Consider the following 7,500-nt stretch of genomic DNA (forward strand, 5'->3'; position numbering starts at 1 on the left):
CGCTCCACCCCAATCTCCACACTCCCGCCCACACCTACCATGGATGCTTTTCTGTCCGAAAAATAACTCCGCCATAGAGTAATTTCCGGACAGCCAAGCTCCTCTAGCCGTTGTAAGACACGGTCCCAGCGCAAATAGTCAAATGCGCCCTTGAAGTCAATAAACATGCCAAGGACATATTTATTGGCGCTTTCATTTACTGCATTCTGGACATACAACCACGCATCTTCTGTACTACGTCTTTTCCTGAAACCGTACTGCCTATCCGACCTAACACCCCGAGTTAGCTCCTGAAGGCGCTCTACCATAACTCTTTCCAGCACTTTTCCAAGTACTGGAAGGAGGCTGATACCACGATAAGATCGAGGATCACTCCTGATCTTATCGGGCGACTTCAAGAGTACGACGACCCTAGCAACTTTCCACTCACGTGGAAAATATCCCTCCCATATGCATTGATCATAAATGGCCTCCAAATATTCCGGAATGAACTCCCACAAGCATTTACACATCTCTCCGTTCAAACCATCGAGACCTGGAGACCTTTTAGACCTGACCAGGCCAAACGCATATTCCAACTCCTCAACTTCTATTGGAGGGACAGGCACCTCTTGTGCAGGAGGAACCTGAACCTCAGCCCTGGGAAAAAACTCGCCTAACAGAACACTGGCGCATTCTCTCCACGTGGATGACACAGTGTCACCCACGCGAAGAGAGCTAGCCATCTCGTTCCGACGACCCCGACAGATCCTATAGACCTGTCCCCAAGGGTCGTCCCTATTTTCCCCGACAAACCTTCTCCACTCTTCCTCTTTGACTTCTACCAACATTCTCTTATATTCCTTCATTCCTACTCTGAATTGAGCCTTGAGCTGTGGCAAATTCTCCGAATTGGTCCGCCTGCCACGTTGAAACAACCGCCTCAAGCGCCGGACAGACCTCCTCTTTGAATTCAACTCGCTAGTCCACCACTTAACACCTTTAAGTCTGGCAACCCTAGCTTTTTTGAACATCGTGTCATTAACCCCCCAGACACATTCTGATAAACGAGCAATTTGCTCGTCGACCCCGAAATTTTCAAACACGTTAAGCGGTATACCCAATACCGCTTCTCTAACGGTCTGACCGTATCTATTCCAGTCGGCGCATGTGGTACGCCATCGTCTCAATGGACTCACACTTTCCGACTGTGGGGTACGAGGAGTAACCATGATTTGAATTAAATTATGGTCACTAATTCCCCAACCACCCTTGACACTCCAACTACATTCAAACTTGCTCGCGGCTGCTTCATTCATGAGCGTCACGTCAATGTCGCTCACTCCTCTAGGCCCATCAAACGTATACCATTCACTCGGTTCGTTTGCAATGAGGAGGCTATTTGCCACCACCCAATCGCTCATGGCCTCACCACGACTGTGGCTCCGATATCCAGCAGTGTGCCTGGATGTTTTGCTGAACCACATCGGGGAGGTGGCATTGGCATCGAGACACATGATGACAGGGTTGCTACTTTCACGTAGTAGCACCGCCTCTATGTATCTCAAGTATGGTTCTAGAGGTTCATTGAACTTGCAGTATAGGCTGGCGACATATACTTTGCCGAATCGCCCTCAACACACACACATACTCCCCACTGTGATGAGTCAACCACTACGCAAGAGTAGCTTGGCTCACACACAGCTACTGCGGCATTGACTCCAAGGTCCGTAAAGACCCTGAAGCCACCAGGAAGACCTCTCACCACCCCATTGGTGGAGTATGGTTCCTGGAGCAAAGCAATGCCGCAGCCCCCCTCCGACATACACGCCCCCAATTCACACATCACGGCATAAGACCCCTGACAGTTCAGTTGATATAGCTCAACCATCAATGTCTAGCATTCGCACGGGCAACAATGGCACAGTACACCGGGCAGACAGTGGACATCATCAGATGTCCGGCTGGCTTGCCCTTAAATGCACAGTTGCGACAATGCGGGGCATTGCCACAACCTGCACTCCTGTGTCCTTCCTGCCCGCACCTACGGCAGACATCCTTCTTGGCTCTGCATTCTGCCACCCTGTGATCAAATCCCATGCATCGGAAGCAGCCGGGCGTCAGTTGGTCCGGCCGTACCCGGAAGGAAAACCACTTTACGTAGCAGCGACCTGCTTCCAGGAGGGCGGACATTAGCATGTCCGTGCCCTCAAGGACCACATTCGTCACTCCATCAGGGCTGACCTTCCAAGGACGGCTGATCATCCTCACGTCCTTCTCAAGACACCCAGGGCTGAACTCCTTGAGGTTCAAACGGAACAACTCTCCCATGAACTCGTCAGGGGAGATCTCCGTGTGGACCCCCTGGACCACAACCCTAGGCCCCAGCTTCCGACGTATGCTCACATCGAGCCCCACCTCGGAAAACTTGGCATTTTTTACCAAGTTATCCCTCTCAGCAACTGATGGGGTGCGAATAATCGCACCTCCATCCTTCAACGGGCGCACCTCGTGCACCCTTACCCCCATAGAAGGCCCTACCTCTTTTACTACTTTTTTGATCACCTCTTTGGACGTAGTGGGGGTCTTACCCCTTACTACGACCGACCAGGTCTCAACTGGCTTGGGCACCGGCAACGCAGGCAACACAGGCGCAGGCGCCTGAGGTGCCGGCATCAGCGCTGCACCAGCCAGCGAAGCTCCAGCCGTCCTCCGAGGTGCTTCCTCTCTACTTGTTTTTGTGGCTTCCAACCGTCCACGAAGATGGGCGATCTCCGCCACCATCTCCACAAAAAGCGCCTCGAACTCCAAGGAGTATCCCAGGAGGTCCTTCGCTGCGTTCTTTGGGACGCCGTCCATGTCTATGACGGCTCCACTAAAGGCCGTCACAATGGACTTGAAACGCCCCATAAATTGCCCCCCAACTTTTTCACCGAACGCTCCCGAATTCTCCAGGGAAGCACCCGAAATTCTGCGGATTTTCTCCATCCGCTGCCCGGCTGGACCCAATTTGGCCCCTGCCTTCCGCACCTTTTTCTCCCCCTTTTTTTCCCCCTCGGAAACGCCCTCGCTTCCGCTTACCCCCAACTTACCCATTACGGGTGCTTTCGCCGTCACCTTTTCTGTTGTGACCGCTGCTCCTCCAGCGGTTTTCTTCTTCATGCGGGGGGGTGATCTCAGGAGGACCTCTTCCTCCCCCGACGTTGACTCATCCATCGCTGATGACGCCAATCTCGAACTGCCCTGGAGAGGGGTGCTCGCCCTCTTCATTCCTACGCCTAATTTGGGCATAGCCCTCTGCCACCACTGTAAATCGCGTCACGCAATTAAAACGCACAACAATTATAGTGGCACCCGCACGCAATTATAGTGGCACCCACTAACGGGAGAGTCCACCGACAATTCCACACACAGTTTATCACACACTTATACAGTTACGCCGTATATAGTGTTTCTCGCTACCCGCACAACGATTTTAGTTTTCCCACAGGTGCGCGCAATTATAGCGTCTCTCACTAAAATTCCGGGAAAACACAGCGGTATTTTCCCGTACTCACACAACGGCACTCACTAAGCACAATGCACAGTTCATGCACTGCTTCACCGCAGCGTTACTCAATTAGCGCTAATCACTCGCGGATATAGCACAAAAGAGAATTCGCAAAAATTTATAGCGTTCCTCGCTACCCGCACAACAATAAAAGTTTTCCAGCACGTGTTACACCGACACAGGTGCGCGCAATTATAGCGGCGCCCACTTGACGGGACAATTACACGCACAATAGTTTTTCGCTTAATAGCTACCAGTCAGGTACGCGCAATTTAAGTGTCTCTCAGTAACGGCGAAAAACCCACCGACGGTCGCACGACAGCCGAACAGTTTCCTGCACACACACACGCGCCGATTTGTACACAATGTACGTCACTTGCCGACGGTAAAATGTAGTATTTTCTAGGGAAAAACAATCGCTCAAGAATATTTTTATAATTCGCAAAGTAAAACATCCGCTCACGCGTCCGTTCGCTTCAACGTTCACAATTAGAATGAGTAGATAGGGACAGTAGGAATCTCGTTAATCCATTCATGCGCGTCACTAATTAGATGACGAGGCATTTGGCTACCTTAAGAGAGTCATAGTTACTCCCGCCGTTTACCCGCGCTTACTTGAATTTCTTCACTTTGACATTCAGAGCACTGGGCAGAAATCACATTGTGTCAACACCCGTTAGGGCCATCACAATGCTTTGTTTTAATTAGACAGTCGGATTCCCCAAGTCCGTGCCAGTTCTGAATTGATTGTTAATTGATAATCGTTATAATTTAAAAGGAATATATATCGAATGATATAATTCCTTAAAAATTTTAGCAAGAAAGTTCCACAATTGGCTACGTAACTACTATCCGGGGAACAAGAATCGTAATTCTCTATTTACCCAGAACGAGTACATAAACCATGGTATTGCTTCCCAATCAAGCCCGACTATCTCAATCTTCAGAGCCAATCCTTATCCCGAAGTTACGGATCTAATTTGCCGACTTCCCTTACCTACATTATTCTATCGACTAGAGACTCTTCACCTTGGAGACCAGCTGCGGATATTGGTACGGCCTGTTGAGAAGTTTGCGTGACCCCACCATAAATTTTCAAGGTCCGAGGAGAAAATATCGACACAACAGTAAATGTCATGCTCTTCTAGTCCATCTACCATATCTCTCTTCGAAAGACTTCCATGGTAGTACGACTATAAAACAGAAAAGAAAACTCTTCCGATATCTCTCGACGGCTTCTTTATGGTCGTTCCTGTTGCCAGGATGAGCACAAGGCCCATTTTTAATAACAAACGGATACTCAACAGGTTACGGAATTGGAACCGTATTCCCTTTCGTTCAAAATAATTCAAGTATTTTAATTATTTTTAAATATATTTTTATTAATATTTTTTTTTTATTAAAAACTTGAAAATTTTCGGCTTTCGCCTTGAACTTAGGACCGACTAACTCGTGATCAACCACTGTTCACACGAAACCCTTCTCCACTTCAGTCCTCCAAGGTCTCATTCGATTATTTGCTACTACCACCAAGATCTGTACCAATAGCGGCTCCATGCAGGCTTACGCCAAACACTTCTAAGCACACTATTGTACCCTCCTACTCACTAAAGTTTCAAAATTTATAAATCAATCGAAATTGTTTTATAAATCATCTACTTTAGCGGTAATGTATAGGTATACAACTTAAGCGCCATCCATTTTAAGGGCTAGTTGCTTCGGCAGGTGAGTTGTTACACACTCCTTAGCGGATTACGACTTCCATGTCCACCGTCCTGCTGTTTTAAGCAACCAACGCCTTTCATGGTATCTGCATGAGTTGTTAATTTAGGCACCGTAACATTACGTTTGGTTCATCCCACAGCGCCAGTTCTGCTTACCAAAAGTGGCCCACTGGGCACATTATATCATAACCTCAACCTTCATATCAAGAAAGGTGAGGTTCTTACCCATTTAAAGTTTGAGAATAGGTTAAAATCGTTTCGACCCTAAGGCCTCTAATCATTCGCTTTACCAGATAAGATTATTTTATATAATTTTTAAATGCACCAGCTATCCTGAGGGAAACTTCGGAGGGAACCAGCTACTAGATGGTTCGATTGGTCTTTCGCCCCTATACTCAATTCTGACAATCGATTTGCACGTCAGAACTGTTTCGGTCTTCCATCAGGGTTTCCCCTGACTTCAACCTGATCAAGTATAGTTCACCATCTTTCGGGTCACAGCATATATGCTCAAGGTACGCTCCAGTTAGAGGTATAAATAATAATAAATTATCATTATACATAACTATATGGAACGCCCCGGGATTGAATTAATTGACTATTTATTAAAAAATAGACTAAAAATTAATCCCATTATATTTAAGTTAAGTTAATTATGCCATTAAGTTTAATATAACTCAATGACTTGCACATATGTTAGACTCCTTGGTCCGTGTTTCAAGACGGGTCCCGAAGGTATCCTGAATCTTTCGCATTGTTAATCATATAAATGCATACAAATAAATATTAATATCATAGATATTAAATTTTTTGTAAAATTCAAAAAATGAATTTTAGCATTATATATAATAAAATCTATCAACACTTTATCAAATCATTAGTATTTATTTTATGTTAATATGCTTAAAAAGCAAATTAATTTAAATAAACTTAATATCACCAATGATCTTTTGATAAATACTTTATTATGTTAATAGATTACAATGTCCTTATATGAAAAAAATGCACATTATTTTTTTAATTATTTAATGATGAATTTTTCATAATGGATATTCAGGTTCATCGGGCTTAACCTCTAAGCAGTTTCACGTACTATTTAACTCTCTATTCAGAGTTCTTTTCAACTTTCCCTCACGGTACTTGTTTACTATCGGTCTCATGGTTATATTTAGTTTTAGATGGAGTTTACCACCCACTTAGTGCTGCACTATCAAGCAACACGACTCTTTGGAAATATCTTTCTAGTAATCATTAACGTTATACGGGCCTGGCACCCTCTATGGGTAAATGGCCTCATTTAAGAAGGACTTAAATCGTTAATTTCTCATACTAGATATTAAGATATTCCATACACTGCATCTCACATTTGACATATAGACAAAGTGACTTAGTGCTGAACTATTTTCTTTTCGCTCGCCGCTACTAAGAAAATCCTTGTTAGTTTCTTTTCCTCCCCTCATTAATATGCTTAAATTCAGGGGGTAATCCCATATGAGTTGAGGTTGTTTTAATATTCTTTTTTTATCTTCTCACAATTTAATAAAAAAATTATATCATCTTTTCATCTCTATTTTTCTTTTCTCCTTTTATATATTGTAAATATATAAAAATAATAATAATGTAAAATGAGGCAATCCTAGAATAAAAAATTTAATTTTTATGCTAGACATTCCTCCTTTTAATTACATATATAAATTATTATTTTATATATATATATAAATAATATGAAAATTTTTTGTAAAGAATACTTAGATTCAATATTTTCATCATTTCATTTTATTTGAGAGGATTTTTTTTTTAAAGAATATATAATAAATAAAATTCATTATATATCTTTATTTTTTTTGCTATTAATATTATGAATTATTTAAAATCCAATAATATACACATTTGCTTAAATTCAATTATTTTTATAAAAGAATAAGCAACTTATTTAGCATAGTCTTACAACCCTCAACCATATGTAGTCCAAGCAGTACTTTAAAATTGAATTTAATGTACATAACAGCATGGACTGCGATATGCGTTCAAAATGTCGATGTTCATGTGTCCTGCAGTTCACACGATGACGCACAGTTTGCTGCGTTCTTCATCGACCCATGAGCCAAGTGATCCACCGCTTAGAGTATTTTTTTATTTATTTTTATTTATAACAAATGTCAATTTTTTTTTGCATATATTAATTGAAAGAGTAAAATTAAATAATATTAATAATATATAAATTGATTTTCTTTCAATAATATATAT

At 43.1% G+C, this 7,500-nt stretch overlaps 2 pseudogenes; both read right to left on the reverse strand.

Annotated features, from left to right (window-relative positions):
* The window catches only part of LOC129252745 (large subunit ribosomal RNA), a 9,727-nt pseudogene extending 2,969 nt beyond the window's left edge, over positions 1–6,758 (reverse strand).
* A 442-nt stretch (positions 6,759–7,200) lies between these two features.
* Positions 7,201–7,381, reverse strand: LOC129252746 (5.8S ribosomal RNA; annotated as a pseudogene).
* Positions 7,382–7,500: the final 119 nt, after the last annotated feature.

The sequence above is a fragment of the Anastrepha obliqua genome, unplaced genomic scaffold (genome assembly GCF_027943255.1).
Source record: "Anastrepha obliqua isolate idAnaObli1 unplaced genomic scaffold, idAnaObli1_1.0 ptg000360l, whole genome shotgun sequence".
In the NCBI taxonomy this organism is placed as follows: Eukaryota; Metazoa; Arthropoda; class Insecta; order Diptera; family Tephritidae; genus Anastrepha; species Anastrepha obliqua.